Source organism: Littorina saxatilis, linkage group LG15 (genome assembly GCF_037325665.1).
Source record: "Littorina saxatilis isolate snail1 linkage group LG15, US_GU_Lsax_2.0, whole genome shotgun sequence".
Lineage (NCBI taxonomy): Eukaryota > Metazoa > Mollusca > Gastropoda > Littorinimorpha > Littorinidae > Littorina > Littorina saxatilis.
Window position 1 is genome coordinate 5,550,206 of NC_090259.1, and position 23,518 is coordinate 5,573,723.

General features: G+C 39.6%; 1 protein-coding gene and 1 long non-coding RNA gene across 8 annotated transcripts in view; both read left to right on the forward strand.

Annotated features, from left to right (window-relative positions):
* Window positions 1-23,518, forward strand: part of LOC138948334 (uncharacterized) — a 135,385-nt gene that overhangs the window by 58,067 nt on the left and 53,800 nt on the right. The gene's annotated exons all lie outside the window — the stretch shown is intronic.
* On the forward strand, window positions 3,604-22,026 carry LOC138948337 (uncharacterized). Of its 7 annotated transcripts, none has more exons than XR_011449975.1 (8): window positions 3,604-3,944; window positions 4,823-4,974; window positions 6,738-6,863; window positions 12,368-12,470; window positions 17,121-17,244; window positions 18,054-18,165; window positions 19,270-19,383; window positions 19,911-22,026. It is a non-coding gene; the product is annotated as an uncharacterized lncRNA (long non-coding RNA). The 7 variants fall into 7 exon arrangements; XR_011449973.1 differs by having other exon boundaries at window positions 3,608-3,944; window positions 4,823-4,985; window positions 6,738-6,838; XR_011449971.1 differs by having other exon boundaries at window positions 3,613-3,944; window positions 6,738-6,838.

The following is a 23,518-nucleotide window of genomic DNA, read 5'->3' on the forward strand; positions in this document are numbered from 1 at the left end:
GGAATTCGCGGTGCAACAGCCAGCCAGGCAGTCTGATAGAACGGTGCAAGGTCTCAGCCAACCAGACTATGGCATACTCGTAGCAAAGCCGCCGAATGGTACCGTAAACCAAGAATAGTGACGTAATTACGTCACGGTCGAAAGTCTTTGACGTCATTGCCTCCCTGTAGTCTTTTTCTCTCGCGCGGTGTGTGTGTGTGTGTGTGTGTGTGTGTGTGTGTGTTCATTTTGTGTACATGTGTCAGTGTTACTGTTTGTGTGCGTGTGCGCGTGCATGAGTCTGTACTCGTGTGTGTGTGTGAATGTCTGAAGAGTACTCGGGTCCAGCGCGAGCGTTTTTTATTTACAGTCCAAATGTTCTTTTTACATTTGACTTTGCAGACCTTATCAGTTTGCCCAGATTTTGTTGTTGATTTTCAGTTTTGAAAGTCACCATGTGACTCTTCAATACAAAATGTCTTTCCACATGTTTGATTTGCCTCATATCTGTATGTGTGGGTGCGTGTGTATGTGTGTGTGTATGTTCATAAAAACTGTGGAATCGGACATGAACCTACGACAGATGATTAATGATTACACTCAAAGTACACTTCATACATTTACATTAACCCTGCAACCAAAGAACAATAAAGACAGTGTTTCAGAGCAGGTAGTTGACATGACATTTTTAGTGTTTTAGTGTTGCAAGGAAAGTTTAGAATTCCAGGAGGCGATGTCAAGGTAGCCTATAATACCACTATCAAATGTCGTTGCCTTGAATACTGTGATACAGTGGCATTATAATGACAGGACAAAGGTCACAATTATTGGTCTTTTTCTTCTTCAGTGCCATGAACCGTTTCAAAGCTTCAATGAAGAAGAAAAGATTACACACTAGAAACGGTTGTATACCATGTGAATCACTGAATTACTCGGAGTGCGTATCAGTAGCGTTTGCCAGCATTCCGCACAGCGATAAGCCGCTGAAGTATATATATATATATATATATCTATATATAAACAAAAGATCGAATGAATTTGCGTTATTTTGCGTGTTTCTCGTCTTCCTTAGTTTTATCAGATGGCATACACATATCTCATTTTGTCATAATATGCATGACATTTGGGCTATTTTCCCATGCCGTCACTGATGCCGGTTCCCGCGTGTTTTCACAACTATTCTATCCGTTAGAACTATGTTTAATATACTCCAAAAGTGTTCTACAAGCACAGCATTACACATATTTTACCACAAGAAAAGCATATCGACAGTGAAGCACATTTATTGTAGGCCTAAATCCCGCATCTTGTTTGTTGAATTTAAAGAAACCCGATACTATAGTCCAGACTGCCAGGCTCTTCGCATTCAAAAGCGTGATATCTGCTAAAGAAAAAAAGATGGAATGAATCTGTTTTGTGCATGCTTCTTATCTTCCTTAGTTCTATTAGATGGCACAAAGAACTCATTTTATAAAAAAAAAAAAATTTAAATGACAATTTGGCTCTTTTCCCATTCCGCCATTGCATTCAGTTTAATTTATTCGTTACTTCACCCCGCGTGTTTTCACGTAACTATTCAGGCTATCCGTTAGAACTATGTTTAATTTACCCCAAAAGTGTTATACAAACACAGCATTGCACATATTTTACAACAAAAGCGGCATATATCAGTGAACTCGGCACTATTAGTGTACATCAGGCATTGAGGGTTCCCTATGCCATAGCGCGCGTCCCTGCGTCCTATACGCACTAGAAGCCAAAAACACGTAGGCCCTACTAGAAATATATGCGGGAGGGGGTCCCTGGACGCACTAGATATTAAAAGAGCTTAATTTCCTTTATCGTGCGTACCGGCGTCCGTATATATCATTTTCAGACTGCAATCAACACTTCGCAGTTCAACTGAGTCACTACACGTGACCACAATGTTTTTATAAGTACACTGACGGACTGTTCGGCGTTTGGACCCTTGTGACCCTCTAAAATACTGCAGTGGGGGTCCATGGAACCTCTAAAATTTAAAAGTGGGAGTCCCGGGACGCGCGCACTAGGAGGTATACATTCCGTTTCTTGTGAGTTGAATTTGGCAAGTATTGCCATCGTCCCATCCTGGGACGCACCACATTCGAAGGCACTGTGTCTCAACTATGCATAGGTTCTAGATCCTGGTTTGTTAGTGTTAAATGTATCCAGAGGATCTTTTCAAATAGTGGGTTTGACTTGCAGATCCCCGGCCTCCTTTTGTCGTAAAATATGTGCCTAACCCTAGGGTTAGGGTTAGGGTTAGGGTTAGGCCGGGACCGCGGTTAGGTTGTTCACGACCTGATTAATCTCCCATGTTAGCGCATGCGCATTGACCGCAATGAGAAGAATTGTTCAGGCAGAGTTTTCAGTTCGTGACACCGGCTCATTTGGATATAATTTCCTCGACACGTCTGGTATCATTTCCTAACAGTCAGCATATTATTAGAAATACCTAATACTAGTGTCATACTTAGCAGGCATGGGGCAAAACACTTCATCCGTGACAAACCATTGATCCTGTCAGTGTGTCTAAACTATGATATTTCTGGGCAAAACTGATGATAAGGTCGGTCTGCAAAGTCAAGGGTGATTCTAGACCACTCGTCTAGGATACGTTCTTCCAATGAGTAAATTTAAGTCACGCCGGCAAACATAATAATCAGCCAGGTCTTGAAATGGGATTGGGCTAGTTCTTACCATAGACCTATACCCGTAAAATCCTTAGCAAACGCCCCACACAACCCCCCCCCCCCCCCCTCTGCACATATTTCGGGTAAAAGTAGGAGGTGGGCGTTTGCTAGGTATACACCCCTTAGCAAGATAACGTACGTCTCATCACATTTTCACAAGAAACAAAAATGTATACAACCATGTCAGATGTTGAGGCTGTCTCACATTTCAAATCACTGTTGGTTTCTTTTGGGACTGTATATATTTTGTAAATAAAGAAAATACCCACTATTACAATAGAATCAGGTACCTTTTTCTGTTAAAAACAACACACACACAAAACAAAAAAACGGGGTGGGCGTTTGCTAGGTAGTGACCCCTCTGCACAAATTTTGACCAAACGTGGGGGGTGGGGGGGGGGGGGGCGTTTCTAGATGATACTGGGCGTTTGCTAGGGATTTTACGGTATTAGAAATACAAGGTCCCAAGAAGAAGGCACACCGCTTTTTTCATCTTTGCTAACCGTCTTCTCAACTCTGAAGCTAGTGGATTGTTTGAACACTATGATTACATGGACATGTACAATTTGGTCCAACGGCGCACTGTCATCTTCGGGGCGTAATGACGAAATGCGCAGACAGTACTGGCGTACGGGGCACGTTACAGGCTCCCCCCAGCTGAAAAAGTACCACACGATGTACTATAGTATACTATAGTAAACTATAGTAAATGTACCCTGTACTATAGTAAACTGCAGTAAATGTACCATGTACTATAGTATGTACCATATTGTACTATAGTACAAAGTACTTTGTACTATAGTACTGTGAAGTAAATGTACCATGTACTATAGTACTGTGTGGTACACTAGAGTACTTTGTACTATAGTACCGAGAGTACCCTGGTGAAGTACAAGTACCACAGCTGAAGTAAAAGTACTACGCTTACTGTAGTACTTTCAGGAGACTGCCCGTACTTTATTCAAAAAGTACTACGTATCATTGCGCGAAGGACATGCACTATTCATTTTGCAAACGTGCATGTAACATGAATACATCTGCAGAATAATACTGTTTTTCTATTTATGATTTATTCAATTTCATTTTTTAGTCCTTTTGGAAACTTTTCCAAGAATGAATGTCAAGCACTTCATCTCTGCTCACACAGTAAAATGCGGTAAACAGACAACTGTGAGTTACTGTCAGCCATTTTGTTTTTTAAAGTCTGAGAGCGCGCTGTTCAACTCATGTTTGTTTGTTCACACTTGCAAGGTAAGTGAGACAGTATATATATAATTTTTGTGTCCATGTTATAACAAAAGCCCATTTCCTAATGTGAGTGCTACCTGGGATCAAACATTTGTGGGCATGTTGTAGAGAAACGTCTTGTCATTTTTGTTCATAGTTACCGTTAGATCTACTCCATTTTTTCTTGTGATATTTTTAGTTAATGCAACATGCATTCATTATTTTCTGTTTGAATTGCTGCTAGAAAGTCCGACAAAATGGATAGCAAAATTATGATTGAAGAGTTGTATTTAAAACACAGTCAGAGGAGTACGGGTTGATTAGATTGTATCAACATCTTTATTTTTCTCTAGCCGAAAATGCCATTCCTTGCATTTAGATCTGTGAACAAACGGGAGGTCACAACAAACGGTTGAGGAGTAAATCAGGAAATCACAAAGTGTACATGTATCATGTGGTCGAATCTCGATCTTCCCAGAGTGGTAAGCAAGATGTGCAGTTTGTTTTTGTTTGAACACACTGTTGACTGAATGATTTACAGCTTTGGTTTTACTTTGAAGTGTTCACCTCTAAGAGTAATACCTAATATACTGGACTCGCAACGAAATATATAAACAAATGACAATGGACAACGTTTCGACCTAAAGGTCTTCAACAGGTTAAAAAAAAATGAAAACAACAATACAAATAACAAAACGACTTATCAGAGAAGATGGCGATGCGCTGTGAAGCATCGCCATCTTCTCTGATAAGTCGTTTTGTTATAAATGTATTGTTGTTTTCATTTTTTTTACCTGTTGAAGACCTTTAGGTCGAAACGTTGTCCATTGTCATTTGTTTATATATTTCGTTGCGAGTCCAGTATATTAGGTATTACTCTTAGTTTATTATCTCGCTTGCAGTCACTCCCTGTTTACTCCGTGTTCACCTCTGTTCAGCCACCCGGTTCTCGCCCAGAGTTAGATCTACGTCCAGTCAACAGATAAGAAGTGAATCACAGTGGACGCAGAACCATTCAATTGAAGTTGGCAGAATAATTTCTCACCCCTAGCTGGTAAGTTCTATGTAAGTTTATGTGATCATAGATTGTACACATGTATGTTAACTACTTCGGGGTCTCCACTCAATGATAATGTATGAAGTATGCGCGCGTGCGTGTGTGTGTGTGCGGCGTGTGTGTGTGTCCCTAGTATACTATGTGTTTGTGCCTGTCTATGTCCCTGAGAGAGTTGATGAACGGGGAAACGGACGATGGGAGTCATTGTGTATAGATCTACCGACATCATTTTCTCTTCACAGTTTCATCTTCTACTGCTACACTTTCAGTAGATTCTACTGCTGCGCTATCAGTAGACGATTTCTGATTGCATTTGGTCTTTGCAGCTTCCCAACAGAATACCACAGAGCACGTTGGAGTGAAAGCTACTACGTCAAGTTCATGAATATCAACTACAGTAGCTATAAAAATCATTTTTTCCGTTTCTTTGTGAAATGGGGGCGCCATATGTCCATTAATTGCATATTGAGCATTATATGCATAGAATGCATTCTATGCGCATAGAAGGCATTCTATGTTCTTAGAAACATTATATGCGCATAGAATGCATTGTGTGCATAGAATGCATTCTGTGTCAATCGTAAATTTGTATCTGAACAAAGAATTTATTTGTATAACATGAAATATTATTCTATAAATGCTATAGAATGTAGTTCTATACATTGGATTCAATTCTATACTTACAGGATTTGAATCTTTGTTACAGAGTAAGATTTCATATATTTGAATTTGATTTCTTTGTTTAAAAAACAAAGTAGTTGAATTTAATTCTATTGCAATAGAATTAAATTATATCTGTAAAATGCATTCTATGGTGATCACAGAATGAATTGCGGCGCGGCACATAGAATGCATTTTGCACAAAGAATAATGTACACATGGAATACATTGTGAACATTTCATATTATTGTGTACACAAAGAATCAAATTCTGTGATAACTGATATATCAGTATTATCACAAACTAATCAATTCTGTAACATAGAAATGAATTTTATAACAGGGAATTTTGTTCTATAACATAGAATTCTTTCAATGTAAAGAATGTCATTCCCTGTTATATAATTCAATTCGACGTAGAGAATAAACATTTATGTTATACAAATGAATTGTTGGTTCACATACAAAATGCATAATACTAAAGAATACATTCTATGCACATAGAAAGCATTCTATGCAAAGAATGCTTTCTGTGGGCAGATAATGCATTCTAGATCTATGCACAAAGAAAGCTATTTTATGCGTATAGAATGCATTCTCTATGCATAGAACACATTACATGCATAGAATGCACAATATAGAATTAATAGACACATGGTGCCCCGTATTCAGCTGCTTTTCCTAATACATAAAACAGTGTCACTAAGAAATTAACAAGGAGAAAAAGAAAGAAAACGGTCATATTTCCTTTTGTGTTATCTTTTGGTGCATGGGTTCATGGGGGGTTCAAATCCTGTAACCGACAGGTTCACAGTGTACCGCGACATTGCTTCGACCACCAAATGATGCTTACATACGATTGCATTGGCGTGCTCTCTCTCTCTCTCTCTCTCTCTCTCTCTCTCTCTCTCTCTCTCTCTCTCTCTCTCTCTCCCTCCCTCTCTCTCTCTCTCTCTCTCTTCTAAATCATTTCACAATGCTGTGTACAGTTACTGTGTGTGTGTGTGTGTGTGTATGTGTGTGTGTGTGTGTGTGTGTGTGAGTGTATCACAATATAATGGCTTGACAGCTGTTCAGGTTGCCTGTTTAATTTCTGCGCAGATTCTACACACACCCCACAGCCGGCACCTCGATGAGGACTGACGATGGACTTGTGATGGCTTTATGCCCTGCTGCACGAAGAACATCATAGTTCAATAATGGTTGGGTGGTTGTTTTCTCAGAAAGGTTTCAATTGATACACTCCCCCTTTTTTGACTCACATGCGAAGCAAAAGTGAGTCTATGTACTCACCCGAGTCGTCCGTCCGTCCGTCCGTCCGGACGTCCGGACGTCCGGAAAACTTTAACGTTGGATATTTCTTGGACACTATTCAGTCTATCAGTACCAAATTTGGCAAGATGGTGTATGATGACAAGGCCCCCAAAAACATACATAGCATCTTGACCTTGCTTCAAGGTCAAGGTCGCAGGGGCCATAAATGTTGCCTAAAAAACAGCTATTTTTCACATTTTTCCCATTTTCTCTGAAGTTTTTGAGATTGAATACCTCACCTACATATGATATATAGGGCAAAGTAAGCCCCATCTTTTGATACCAGTTTGGTTTACCTTGCTTCAAGGTCAAGGTCACAGGAGCTCTTCAAAGTTGGATTGTATACATATTTTGAAGTGACCTTGACCCTGAACTATGGAAGATAACTGTTTCAAACTTAACAAGAAGGGCAAAGCCCATACGACTCACATGCTTTACACATTTTTCCTACCAAAATACATGTGACCTTGACCCAAGGTCAAGGTCATCCAAGGTCATGCAACATAAAGCTGTTAATTCAAGACATAGGAAGTACAATGGTGCTTATTGGCTCTTTCTACCATGAGAATGGTCACTTTTAGTGGTTCACTACCTTATTTTGGTCACATTTCATAAGGGTCAAAGTGACCTTGACCTTGATCATATGTGACCAAATGTGTCTCATGATGAAAGCATAACATGTGCCCCACATAATTTTTAAGTTTGAAACAGTTATCTTCCATAGTTCAGGGTCAAGGTCACTTCAAAATATGTATACAATCCAACTTTGAAGAGCTCCTGTGACCTTGACCTTGAAGCAAGGTAAACCAAACTGGTATCAAAAGATGGGGCTTACTTTGCCCTATATATCATATATAGGTGAGGTATTCAATCTCAAAAACTTCAGAGAAAATGGGAAAAATGTGAAAAATAGCTGTTTTTTAGGCAACATTTATGGCCCCTGCGACCTTGACTTTGAAGCAAGGTCAAGATGCTATGTATATTTTTTGGGGCCTTGTCATCATACACCATCTTGCCAAATTTGGTACTGATAAACTGAATAGTGTCCAAGAAATATCCAACGTTAAAGTTTTCCGGACGTCCGGACGGACGGACGGACGGACGACTCGGGTGAGTACATAGACTCACTTTTGCTTCGCATGTGAGTCAAAAATTATGTGGGGCACATGTTATGCTTTCATCATGAGACATTTGGTCACATATGATCAAGGTCAAGGTCACTTTGACCCTTATGAAATGTGACCAAAATAAGGTAGTGAACCACTAAAAGTCACCATATCTCATGGTAGAAAGAGCCAATAAGCACCATTGTACTTCCTATGTCTTGAATTAACAGCTTTGTGTTGCATGACCTTGGATGACCTTGACCTTGGGTCAAGGTCTCATGTATTTTGGTAGGAAAAATGTGTAAAGCAGTTTTTGACTCACATGCGAAGCAAAAGTGAGTCTATGTACTCACCCGAGTCGTCCGTCCGTCCGTCCGTCCGGACGTCCGTCCGGCCGTCCGGCCGTCCGGCCGTCCGTCCGGCCGTCCGGAAAACTTTAACGTTGGATATTTCTTGGACACTATTCAGTCTATCATTACCAAATTTGGCAAGATGGTGTATGATGACAAGGCCCCAAAAAACATACATAGCATCTTGACCTTGCTTCAAGGTCAAGGTCGCAGGGGCCATAAATGTTGTCTAAAAAACAGCTATTTTTCACATTTTTGACTCACATGCGAAGCGAAAGTGAGTCTATGTACTCACCCGAGTCGTCCGTCCGTCCGTCCGTCCGGACGTCCGTCCGGACGTCCGTCCGTCCGGAAAACTTTAACGTTGGATATTTCTTGGACACTATTCAGTCTATCAGTACCAAATTTGGCAAGATGGTGTATGATGACAAGGCCCCAAAAAACATACATAGCATCTTGACCTTGCTTCAAGGTCAAGGTCGCAGGGGCCATAAATGTTGCCTAAAAAACAGCTATTTTTCACATTTTTTACATTTTCTCTGAAGTTTTTGAGATTCAATATCTCACCTATATATGATATATAGGGCAAAGTAAGCCCCATCTTTTGATACCAGTTTGGTTTACCTTGCTTCAAGGTCAAGGTCACAGGAGCTCTTCAAAGTTGGATTGTATACATATTTTGAAGTGACCTTGACCCTGAACTATGGAAGATAACTGTTTCAAACTTAAAAATTATGTGGGGCACATGTTATGCTTTCATCATGAGACACATTCGGTCACATATGATCAAGGTCAAGGTCACTTTGACCCTTATGAAATGTGACCAAAATAAGGTAGTGAACCACTAAAAGTGATCATATCTCATGGTAGAAAGAGCCAATAAGCACCATTGTACTTCCTATGTCTTGAATTAACAGCTTTGTGTTGCATGACCTTGGATGACCTTGACCTTGGGTCAAGGTCACATGTATTTTGGTAGGAAAAATGTGTAAAGCATGTGAGTCGTATGGGCTTTGCCCTTCTTGTTCCCATTTTCTCTGAAGGTTTTGAGATTGAATACCTCACCTATATATGATATATAGGGCAAAGTAAGCCCCATCTTTTGATACCAGTTTGGTTTACCTTGCTTCAAGGTCAAGGTCACAGGAGCTCTTCAAAGTTGGATTGTATACATATTTTGAAGTGACCTTGACCCTGAACTATGGAAGATAACTGTTTCAAACTTAAAAATTATGTGGGGCACATGTTATGCTTTCATCATGAGACACATTTGGTCACATATGATCAAGGTCAAGGTCACTTTGACCCTTATGAAATGTGACCAAAATAAGGTAGTGAACCACTAAAAGTGACCATATCTCATGGTAGAAAGAGCCAATAAGCACCATTGTACTTCCTATGTCTTGAATTAACAGCTTTGTGTTGCATGACCTTGGATGACCTTGACCTAGGTCACATGTATTTTGGTAGGAAAAATGTGTAAAGCAGTTCTTAGTGTATGATGTCATTGCTAGGTTTAGTTATTTGACCTTGAAAGGTCAAGGTCAAGCATGTGAGTCGTATGGGCTTTGCCCTTCTTGTTAGTGTATGATGTCATTGCTAGGTTTAGTTACCCTAAAGGTCGAGGTCAAGCATGTGAGTCGTATGGGCTTTGCCCTTCTTGTGTCTTCTTTTTCTTTGTGTTTCTCTCCCTATCGTTTTGTATCCTTAGCGGATTATGACTTTATTCGGTTATTCTGCAGAAAAACAAATGCCGCTGCAGAAAATTGTTTTTCTGCAGCAACTTTGAATAATGTCATCATCCGCTGAAGCATTGTTTTTTTCTGCTAAGGATTTGTTTTGTCTTTCATATCGTATGTCACTAGCATCATAGTTGCATATTTTACATTTGGGAACTTTCAAAACTGATCCGGCGAAAGTATACGAAATTTGCGTGTGGAGTTCCTGGCCCGATCTAAAAAGAACGAAAATTTTATATTTGAAATAAAAGTATAGTTTGGAGGGGGAAAAAAGGTAACAAAATAATTTGATAAAGGCTGTATGCATGGTCAGTTTTACTTGCTTACCAATAGCCATATCATCTCACTTTAAACATACGAATCCTGGGACTGTCTGTTACATGTTTTCACACACACAAAATTCATAGGGAGAAAAATGAAGGGGAGGGGGGGGGGGGGGGGTGGGTGGGGGATAACAGTGAGGATGTACTGATCGGACCGTGCATGGCCGATAAAAGGTCAGAGTAGAACAACGCCCCATTGCCTCGCGCGCGGCTTCAGTAGCTGGCAGAAAGCACACCACCTACTCGCCGTGTACCAATAAAAGTTGTTATATTTAGTCAAGTTTGACTAAATATTTTAACATCGAGGGGGAATCGAAACGAGGGTCGTGGTGTATGTGCGTGTGTGTGTGCGTGTGTGCGTGTGTGTTTGTGTAGAGCGATTCAGACTAAACTACTGGACCGATCTTTATGAAATTTGACATGAGAGTTCCTGGGTATGAAATCCCCGAACGTTTTTTTCATTTTTTGGATAAATGTCTTTGATGACGTCATATCCGGCTTTTCGTGAAAGTTGAGGCGGCACTGTCACGCCCTCATTTTTCAACCAAATTGGTTGAAATTTTGGTCAAGTAATCTTCGACGAAGCCCGGACTTCGGTATTGCATTTCAGCTTGGTGGCTTAAAAATTAATTAATGACTTTGGTCATTAAAAATCTGAAAATTGTAAAAAAAAATAACAATTTATAAAACGATCCAAATTTACGTTTATCTTATTCTCCATCATTTGCTGATTCCAAAAACATATAAATATGTTATATTCGGATTAAAAACAAGCTCTGAAAATTAAATATATAAAAATTATTATCAAAATTAAATTGTCCAAATCAATTTAAAAACACTTTCATCTTATTTCTTGTCGGTTCCTGATTCCAAAAACATATAGATATGATATGTTTGGATTAAAAACACGCTCAGAAAGTTAAAACAAAGAGAGGTACAGAAAAGCGTGCTATCCTTCTTAGCGCAACTACTACCCCGCTCTTCTTGTCAATTTCACTGCCTATGCCGTGAGCGGTGGACTACGAGTATACGGTCTTGCTGCGTTGCATTGCGTTCAGTTTCATTCTGTGAGTTCGACAGCTACTTGACTAAATATTGTATTTTCGCCTTACGCGACTTGTTTCATTTTTTTGCATCAAGCTGAACCAAGCGACCCTAATGTAATCATAGCAGAAGACATGTGATCGAAAATGTGTCATGTGACTTAGCAGCTGACAAGTCTGTCAAGAAAAGAAGCGTTCGTTGCGATTCGTAATGGCGACATTCGAGCGAAGTTCCTGTTCCTATTGAGCAGTTTTTCTTCTTTCATAATAATGGCTTTACTGGTTACAAGAGAGCACCGAGTCATTGCAGTATGTATATATATCTTGATCAAGTTGATGTCTTTTGTGCAGTACGCTTTATTTAGTTGTTGCTGGTCTGCGTTTGTGTTTTCCACAGGCACATGATCATCTTGATCTTGTGTCAGTTTGCATGCGCAGCCCGCTAAACACACCGCAAACCCCCCCTCCCTGTACGTTGGTCCAAGCGAAGTTCAGTTGTATGATTTACTCTTTGATTTGATTTGTTCTGCTGCATTAGCATTGCTTCGACAACGTAACCGTTCGCAGCTGTTGTTGTTTGTTGTTGCTGCTGTGTATGCAGATATGCAGCCTGGCTGTTGGAACTGTTCTTTCTCAAAGGTGTTTTGGCAGTTTTTCTTTAGGAATTCGTTTTTGTTAAGTTTGTTGTATGCGTACAGATTTCTAACTGTGTGCAGTTTTGATTAACAGTTATATTTGATATAATTACTACTTTAAAACACTCTTTTAGTTTAGATTTTTAATCTTTATTCTATTGTAGAAAGAGACTGAGGAGGAGGAAGAAGATCATTACCTTAGTTTGATTGTTATTTTGCAGGTTGTGAAACTGCAAAACAAGTAGGAATGATTGGGAGACTTCCAAGGGTGTAAAGCAAATGTCATGGAACAATTTGCACTCTTCTGTTTGACAGTGAACATGTGTGAGTATTTCAGTTTTCACTCTCTTGTAAATCACTTGAGAGACCAATATAATATTTTACACGGGAAAGGATAATCCTTCCAGGAAATATACCAACCTCAACGACCTGGCTGCTCTTTCTATGTGTAAAATGTTTAAAAAAAAATATGAGATAATTTTGCATTCTGACACAGGTGTAACAAAAACCAATTGTGCACAGAAAGGAGCCTGGTTCAATTACAGCAGCACATACGTACAATTGTAGGATGCAGTATAACTTCTTCTTCTGCGTTCGTGGGCTGAAACTCCCATGTACACTCGTGTTTTTTGCATGAGTGGAATTTTACGTGTATGACCGTTTTTACCCCGCCATAAAGGCAGTCATACGCCGCTTTCGGAGGAAGCATGCTGGATATTTTCGTGTTTCTATAACCCACCGAACTCTGACATGGATTACAGGATCTTTTCCGTGCGCACTTGGTCTTGTGCTTGCGTGTACACACGAAGGGGGATAAGCCACTAGCAGGTCTGCACATACTCCTAACTTTAATGTGCTGCAGACGGGTGTCACCCAAACGCCCGTCAGTATAACAATTATCATGTAACAGGTTCAGCAGATGTTTTGTGATTTACGAGAGTGTTTAAAGGCATATGTACGCGCTCCCGTGTTTACAAAGTGTAGTTTGCCCATAATCGATGTCAAACACACCATAAGACCATATAATGACGATATGTCACCATGCGCGGACCATAATACATGCATTACAGCTTGTTCTAGCCTCTGAAAAAGTGAGGATGTCAACAAAGCCGCGGTGTTAGCTCCCTTGCATCAACGTTACATGTGTTGCCAAATCTATAAATAGGACGATCCAGATCAAAATGAAAATTAACATATCTCAACATTGAAGGGGTCCTAGACCACAATATTTTGCAGGGAACTTAATTTAGCATGTCTCCAGCTGTTGGTAAAGCAATTAGCGTGTATAGTCATCGAGTACATATGCCTTTAAAGAAAGGGAAGGACAGTCGATCTTCAACAAGTTTGAACTACATTTGGCCTACGATTTGATCTGCGATCAGCTCCTGATTGGATCGCGGGAATAAATCTCACGATTGAATCGCCCGTGTGACACCAACTTAAGTTTTCTTGCAGATCTGTGGTTTGTAATTCATGTAGTGAAATCAACTAGTGTCAGTGCAGGGATGTTGCTACAAATTCATACCAAAAGGACAAATGTCCTAGATATATATTCAGCATCAATAGGACATTTGACCGCTTTCAGAAATTTCAATAGGACGTCAGGATTTTTTCATTTTCAAGAATGACACTCGCCGTGTTTCCCCCTGTTTTTGACCCTAATGTAGCACAGGATGCCGTTGAATAGTCAAATGTGTTCAGCTTTTGTTGAACTTTGGCAGGCTTTAGATTTTTTTTGGTGGCATAACTCAGTGCGCTTCGTCAAAATGTCTCGAACTGAAAGCAAAAGCAGAAGCAAGACTTAGTCAGTTGGAGTTGTCTCCCATACTCCTAACTTTAATGTGCTGCAGACGGGTGTCACCCAAACGCAAGATCCGCACTGCACAACTTCAGTGCACCTGTATGCGAGAGTGCTTGGTCGCTTTGGTCGCTTTTTGAAAATGTGTATCTTGAAAGGAACATTAACGAATATCGCGCTGTCCGAAGGAATTGATTTCTTATCGGACAATGCCAGCGCTTAGTTCAAAACCGTAGGACATCTGACCGCCATGCGGCTATGTGAATCGGACATTTGAGCCTCTAAATCGGTCTATGTCCGATGTCCGACGCCTAACGACATCCCTGCAGTGGAAGATTTGTCCATGGATCCAGTCTTTTCAGCCAATGAAGCACCATACATTTTATGCCGACAGAAGTCTTTTTGGGACAACATGATGATTGACTTCATTTATGTGCCAAAAGGCAAAGATATCGACAAGAATGAATGCTTTTGACATTAAATGAAACATTTATAGACAGTTTCCAACTCACCAGAGCTGCCAAAGAGCCTTCACTTGTGCAAAATGATGATTGTAATCAGACGGGTATCAGAAACAATCTCTTGGTAACCTGCACATCTCCCTCCATGGCGACGTGACAGCGCGCATTTGTTTGTTTATCGCGTAACAACACAGTTCAACTTTGTGTATAAAATATCATCAATGTGTGGCGTGTAATCTCCGAATCAGTGCGTTCCCAGGGTAATTCAGTGTGAGTGGAGGTAGCCTGCGCATCATGTGTGACGGCATGAACAAATTTGATAGCAATATTTTATACGGGAAGTAAATTTAATTGATTCTGGCTCAGTCTTATAGATTTTGAATGCAGTGTTTTGGTCGTGTATATGCTTTTCTACTTTGAAGCTCATTTGGAGCGTTACGCTGATCAAAGTTAGGTACTCAAAGTGTGACATCAGTCCTATGCAGGTTATGCCTTGAAACACACTCGCATTTCACAAAGACACTAATAAATGGCAACATTTCTGTTTTATTAGATAATATTTAAACAATAAGAACATAGATACGATTGTTATTAACAACATAAAACGTGAGGTAAGTCGGCAAAGACACTCCTAGTGTTCTTTTCCATTTTGGGTCGCCACATTTGCTACCATTTTCACAATAAATTTTAATATTACCATATGAGTTGTTCTTTGCTACTGGTCACAAGTGGGGGTCAGCTCACACGGACGCATTTTTCAATACATTCTAGGGGAGAAACTGGTCACAAAGCACCCAGTACATGACAGAGAGATAGGAGAATCGGCACAATCAAGAAAATACCAAATTCATTCAATAAATATGGAAATATTAAGATTTACTGTGAAAATGCTAGCAAAAATGGCGTCCAAAAACGGGAACGCACACTTGGTGCGTCTTTGAAGACTTACCTCCCGTTCTGTGTTGTTGATAATAGTCGTGTTTGTGCTGTTTTTGTTTAAATAGTATCTTATAAAACGGATGCAGTCCTAGAAATGTTGCAAATTATTGTTGTCTTTGTGAAATGCGAGAGTGTTCTGAGGCGTAATCTGCATACGGCTGATGTCCCACATAGGGTACCCCACTTCGATCAGCGTTTCACTCCAAATGTGCTTCATAGTAGAAAAGCAGATACACTTCCAAAACACTGCATAACAGATCTACAAGACTGAACCAGAATCATTGAAATTTACTTCCTGTATAAAATATTGCAATTAAATTTGCTCACGCGGTCCCACATGCAACGCAGGTTACCTTCGCCTTTGATTCAAAGTAACTCCACGCTAACTGAATTACCATCGAAACGCGGATAATGAACTGATTCGGAGATTACACGCCACACATTTATGATATTTTACACACAATTTTCAACTGTGTTTTTTCGCGATAAACAGCCATAAACAAACAAATGTGGCGCCGTCACGTCGCTTCCGAAGGAGAAACGCAGCTGGTTACCAAGAGATTGTTTCCGATACATGTACCTGTCGGATTAAAATCATTGTTTTTCACGAATGAAGGCTCTTTGGCATATCTGGTGAGTTGGAAACTGTCTATGAATGTTTCATTTAATGTCAAATGCGTACATTCTTGTCGATATTGTTACCTTTGGGCTCATAAATGAAGTCAATGGTCGTGTTTTCCAAAAGTGACTTTTGTCAGCATAGAACTTACTGTGCTTTGATCATTGACTGAGAAGAATCTTCCGATGACACTAGTTCATTTCACTACGCGACTGCAGATCTGCAAGGAAACTTATGGCAGGGGAAATAAGCTTAACTGAAGACGAATAAGCGGAGTAACTGTTCTTCAACGGATTGCTCTCACTGATCTAAATATTTAGATCTTGTCGTCTGCTAGTAAGTAGTCTTCGGTCGTCTGAAAGTCACATCTATTTCGACTGTGTGCATCGATCCGTGTAGTGAAATGTTGATCTGTCATGATTTGGCAACATAACTTCGCTACATGTGCTTCGAGTGTATCTCCCCGTTAACCATTTGAAAACGTCTTTTAACAAGACCATGTTTCGACAGCCCAGACGGGGAGGATCCTCGATAGCTCACAGGGTATATAATGTTTTCCGCTGTTTTTTTAAAGAATCCTTTCAAATTTACTATTCCAAAAGTAGATCTACCTTATGACACGACTCGAGTGGCAAAGAACATTCTCTGCAATTCCTGTCTCAGTCCGTGCAGCCGTTTCGGGTCCTATCGTCATCATACAAACATACACACAGACACACAAGAACCAGCTTTAAAAGTTAGATTATTTAAGAACCATGTGAACCAGTGATTTTTTCTTTCTTATGTACATCAGATACTTCTGCTTCTGCAGTATTTCTGCTTTCTGAAAAGCTATATTTCAAAAACAAAACTAAAGATTTGAATTTTGACCACTTTTCCCCCTTTCTGTCAGTAGTACTGAAGAACAACTCGCATGTATTGAATGATCGTAGTATTTTCTTTGATTGTGGTGATTTTACTATCTCTCTTTTATGTACTGGGTGCTTTGTGACCAGTTTCTCCCCTGGACTGTATTGAAATATGTGCATGTTTGTGTGAGCAGCATGACCCCCACTTGTCACCAGTAGCAAAGAACAACCTCATTATTATGCAATAGCAGATATTTTGTACAAATATTTGCTCTTCTTTTTAATAGATTTACTTTAAATATTTTTCAGAGTTCTAAATGGTTGGCTACACTGTAGCAGTGACTGTTGGGTGAAGGATCAACTTCAGCTCATTTTCTGACCTCATGGATGATCAACATGTATGCAGATTCTGCTGATCGCCTGAGCTTCCTGGGTGTGTACATATTTGTATCTATATTATTAAAAGGCCCACTTTGATCGCCTGAAAGTTTGTATGACACATGCAGTTCCTATACCCTCCAAGGATTGTTTAAACTAGAACGCAATACTAACTCTGGTTTAAGTTTAAGCCATGAAGCTCAAACTGCTTTCTTTCGCTTATGCCTCTTTGCTGATTTGTTTGCATTTTGGCATAAATTTAGACACATTTACGGCAAATCAGTAAGCTAAAATCCAGAAGAATCTGTCAAGAATCGCCTTAGCGAAAAGCATGCAAGTGCTTTACATAGGGCCACATTCAGAGACTGTAGAGTACACAGAGACCATTCATACTTCTTTGAGCCAAGGTAGGACTGGCTATGGTTTTATCACGGCTTTGTCAACATACTGTCATTTCTGTCCGGCCAACAGTGCTGCAAAGATTCATTGGATTGAAAAATGTGTCCGTTATCGTTTGTGAAATTTTTTTTTTTAATTAAAAGACCTGGAAAAAAGCCCCAGAACAGATTATATAATAATTGATTTTAAATTTTCGTTTTAAATCAGTGTCTTTTCACAAACTAGCCTTTGTTATTTTGAATGCATAGTTCAGTCTTAGAGTGAGAGAATGTGTGAGGCATAAATTGCTTTTGACAACAACAAAAGTTCCCGTTGAATCGAGAAGCTCCCCCAAAATCATTTTTATTACACATGCCTATTATAAGCCAGCATAGTGCAAGCAGATTTATTTGTGCATGTGCTTGTATGTACAAAGACAGATCATTTGTACAAGTGTTGGCTCTTCATTTTTAATTATTTTTTCAGGATCCTTAGTTGGGGGTTCCACGGTATCTGTGACTTTTGGGCAACATATCGAGTTCTGGTGGTTTTTTGACCTAATGGATCAACATGTGTGCAGACCTGCTGAGTACTTGAGGTAAATTGGTTCAATTAGATATATTGTTCTGCCTACCTGAGAGATACCACCCATGTGATAAATGAACCATCTCTTCACAGGCGTGTCTATCATGTAAATGAGGTTGGTTTAAACAACATGCCTGACAGGGATGTCATTTTCCACTGCTTATGCAAAATCTCCGAGACAAACTTCATTCTCATGGCAAGCCCAAAAGTGTTGCAAGAATGACTTAGCATCTGTGACTTTGTAATCATGAGCAGTGGAATATGAGGTCCCTGCCAGACTAGCTTGACATGACCTCAATGATATTCCCACATGTGGGTGTATGGTTTAGTTATTACATGGGTTATCTCTCCGGTACATAGGATGAAAACAGAATACTACATGGCTTGCTGTGTGGCACCAGATTTACACTTATTGCTTTTCAAATGTTGAAATATTCACTTTTACTTTTGTAAACCTGGTAACACACAGTAGGCCATGTAGTGTTCTCTATTTGTATCATTGAAACGCTTCTGTCCGTCAATCACACTTTAAATTGCCTTACATTTTGGATGACATATATGCCACCCCTTTGGTATTCCTCTAATAGTTTTAGCTAAATAGAAAACTTAGTTTCAGCTAATCGCTATGGAGTATTCTTTCTTTCTTTATTTGGTGTTTAACGTCGTTTTCAACCATTCAAGGTTATATCGCGACGGGGAAAGGGGGGAGATGGGATAGGGGAAAGGGGGGAGATGGGATAGAGCCACTTGTTAATTGTTTCTTGTTCACAAAAGCACTAATCAAAAAATTGCTCCAGGGGCTTGCAACGTAGTACAATATATGACCTTACTGGGAGATTGCAAGTTTCCAGTACAAAGGACTTAACATTTCTTAAAAACTGCTTGACTAAAATCTTTACAAACATGGACTATATTCTTTACAAGAAACACTTAACAAGGGTAAAAGGAGAAACAGAACCGTTAGTCGCCTCTTACAACATGCTGGCAAGCATCGGGTAAATTGTTTCTCGTCCCAACCAATATGGGACTCCCCCTAACCCGCGGGGGGTGCTATGGAGTATGCAAACACTTGAATTATATGCGATGAAACACTCAAGCTGCTTTCTCTTGCTTATAGCTGAGAGCAGCACTGCAGCAGTGACTGTCGGGTGGAGGATCCAGTTCTGCCTGTTTCCGACATAATGGATCAACGTACATGAGTGCAGACCTGCTGAGCACCTTATCTTCTTGGGTGTGTATAGATGTATATACATTTATTGTATTAATAAATTGTCACACACACACACAGATATACTGATAAACACATTCACGCCTGCACACATGCAAGCACAAACACACGCACCAGCACGTTTCAAACGGCCACCACCACCACCGTCTCAGTCGGTGCAGCTGTTTCGGAGCCCTTAGTTTTATAAGTTAGATATGCACTGAAAGCCACAACACTTTTAAGTTAGCTTTCATTATCATTCTCTTAACTCATTGTCTCCCAGGTACGGATATCCGTACCCACTCATATGGCTCAATCTGACCTGGTACAGATATATTTGTACACACAGTCACTTCCTGTAATGTCGATCTAACGCCTGCATTCCAGCACAGTTCCTACACAGTTACCACAATTCTGAGTGACCTGCTGCAGCACAGCTGGTCTCGGCTAAAGATAACTTGGTCAACATAGGTGGGGTAGAAAGTGTTAAAGTATGGCCCTATTTGCTTCAGTTAGCATGCTTTCTCATAGTCATACTGCTGTCATTGCAGGTTCCATTCCATGCTCTGGTGTGGGTGTCATATGCAAGAGAGCCTCCTGTTGACTTCCCGGCAGATATGTGCATGGTGAAGGACCTTGATACCACTTACAGACGTCAAAGCAGATACCATTAGAGAACAACCAGAACTGTTCAGCGGGTGCCATCGGCGAACATGAATACAAGTTACAGAACAGGAAAGCATATCACTGGCTAAGGGAACCGGACATCAGCTACTATAAACTTAATCAGATGCCTGTAGCAAATAATCTGGACACCAATCACAAATCAAACAGATGTGGAGGACAGAGAACATTGCATTTGATTATTGCCATATATGATTGTAACCCTGTTTGGAAAAAAGGGACATAAGCCACACTATATACTTTCTGGTTGCATGCTGAATACTCTCCATTGAACATTCAGTGAGTTTTGACTCACCTGGGCCAGAATGTATGTGTCGAGGATAGAGAACTGATAAGTCTCTTATCCCGGGGTTAGTTCAAAAACAACATGGCGGCGGTCGCACTTCAAGTGCTAAGAAACCGTGTTTTCACACACAGGAATAACCTGTTTGATGTATATGAACTGTTAAAAACTTTTCGGTTTTGCCGCGCTGATTTGTGTGACCACTGCCGGTGTTAAAAACGAATTTGAACTTCAAGTCGAAATGGCGATCCACCCAGCCCCTCCCTTTCCCTCCAACTTACTTCACTTGAATCCTAGAACAAATGTCCTTGTTGGACCGCATTTTGCCTTACCTAATGTGAATTTGCACAAGAAAACAACAACGCGAAGAAAACAATGGCACGAGAACAAGACCGGAACCCAGTTCAAAAAAACATTTCGTCACGCTTTTCATGACGTCAACGTCTACATTGATCATTTAGAACAGAGCGACGTCACCTTTCGAACGCGGATTCCTGAATTTAGAACAACCTTGACATTCTATCATGCGCAGAGATTCGGAAATCCCCATGCCAAAAATAGATTGAGGGGAATGCTTGGGTTAGTTATCTTTTCTGTAGTCTCGACTCATGCATTGCGCTAGAGTATCGATGATATCCTGGGGATAGATAGACCGAGCTAAGCTTTTATCCCGGGTTAAGATAGACCTGGACACATACATTCCGGCCCTGGTGACTAATCAGGCTGACTTACAATGGGTAGACAGAATTGAACATTGTTGTTTGCTTGGATGGTTTTCAAGGTAGAATTTACAAAGTTAACACACTGCTATGGTTTGATCAATTTCAAACATGACCACATGTGGCATTTTTTCAAAACCACATTTTTGACAAATATCGAGGATGTGTTGCAAAAGCATGTGTTCATATTTTTCTGAAATGTTTTTAAAGCTAGATCTTTGATACTTCACAGGCTATTGAAGTTGGATGACCTCTAGATGTGACCCATGTCAAGTTGACCCTCATAAACTTTTAAGTTCACAGAGGGGTTGAGTTCTTTAAAAAAAAAAAATAATAACAGAGAAATAGTATTATTTTCAATGTGTTTGAAGCAAGATCTTTGTAACTAAATAACTTTTTCTATGTAAAGTCACACACATACAGGGTTGGATGACATCAAGTCAGCTTGATATATTGCATTAATCAATTTCAAGGTCAGATTGGGGTAGAGTTCTGGTCAATAATAGTGACAATTATTGTCTCACTTGATTGTTCAGAGTTAGGTTCTTGTCCAGATGCAGGTTACAGGTTTTTTTCATGTACTGATGTTATCATGTAGGCATGGTCACTTTCAAAGCTAATCATAGAAATTAACTTGGCTGAAGGGGAGATAATTTTGATAAAATATGTGTTGTGCTAAAGATGAATTCCCACAAAGAAGAGTGCTATAATAATTAAATCTCTTTTGTGCATTTTATTGTTACTTGTTCTGGTTAACAGGGTTATAACAAAATTGAATTAAAACTGTCTCTGCTTTGGGACATTTACCAAAAATCAACAGCTTGGTAACTCACTGTGCAAGATAGACACCTTTTTTAAAATTATTATTTAATTGACAAATTGTGTCTTTTACATGTGAGTGGATATTTAGAAATGTTGTTACATAATTTTGATTATTAATGCTCGGCCGAAAAATTAAAATAAACATGTGATGAACCTTTACTTTCTTGCCAAATGTGACAGAGTGACTGCAGCCACTGGCCTGATCATGCACGCACACATTCAATTCACACAAAACAATTGATTCAGCAAAAATTAGGGTCACAATTACGTCCCGTTAAATTTGGAAGGTTATGGTACTTTTACAAGAAAGTACTGCAGTATACTATAGTAAACTATAGTAAAAGTACTATAGTACAAATTTTACAGCTACGAAAATACCACGCTGTACTATAGTAAACTATAGTAAAAGTACTATAGTACAAATGTACCGCGGCGAAAAAACCACGCTGTACTGTAGTAAACTATAGTAAAAGTACTATAGTACAATTGTACTGCTACGAAAATACCACGCTGTACTGCAGTTTACTATAGTAAACTGCAGTAAACTGTGGTACATGTACTGTAGTAAACTATAGTTTACTATAGTAAACTATAGTACAGTGTGGTACAAAAGCGTGCAAAATCCTATAGTACATTTAATTGTACTACAGTTTACTATAGTATACTATAGTACATTTACCACAAAGTACTATAGTACACAGTAATGTACTATACTATAGTACTATTTGTACTATAGTATACTATAGTACTTGTACTATAGTAAACTGTAGTTTACCATAGTACAATTCAATGTACCATAGTACTTGTACTATAGTAAACTATAGTATACTGTAGTACAATTCAATGTACCATAGTACTTTTACTGTAGTAAACTATAGTATTTCATAGTACTTTTACTATAGTATACTATAGTACAAAGTGTGGTACTTTTTTACTTGGGCCCATTGGAACTCGCGGTTGTGCGGGTTCAGAATTGTGCTGATAGAGGTGTGCTTCGTAAGCACATAACACATCGCGCCACACCTCTTCTCATAAAGCTCAATTGGCTCCCCCCCCCCCCCCCCCCCATGCCTATCCTCAGTACTGAAATTTACGAACCCTCTCGCTCTCCCAGGTCCAGCTTTGAAAAGCTCCTCGAAGTACCAAACTTTTAACTGTAAACGTACGGAAAGAAATCATGTAATTATCAAGCCCCTGCTGTTTGGAATTCCGCACTGCCCGCTAAACTCCGCAGTTGCTCTTCCCTGTCACAGATCAAACAAGTCGCGTAAGGCGAAAATACAATATTTAGTCAAGTAGCTGTCGAACTCACAGAATGAAACTGAACGCAATGCCATTTTTCAGCAAGACCGTATACTCGTAGCATCGTCAGTCCACCGCTCATGGCAAAGGCAGTGAAATTGACAAGAAGAGCGGGGTAGTAGTTGCGCTAAGAAGGATAGCACGCTTTTCTGTACCTCTCTTTGTTTTAACTTTCTGAGCGTGTTTTTAATCCAAACATATCATATCTATATGTTTTTGGAATCAGGAACCGACAAGGAATAAGATGAAAGTGTTTTTAAATTGATTTGGACAATTTAATTTTGATAATAATTTTTATATATTTAATTTTCAGAGCTTGTTTTTAATCCGAATATAACATATTTATATG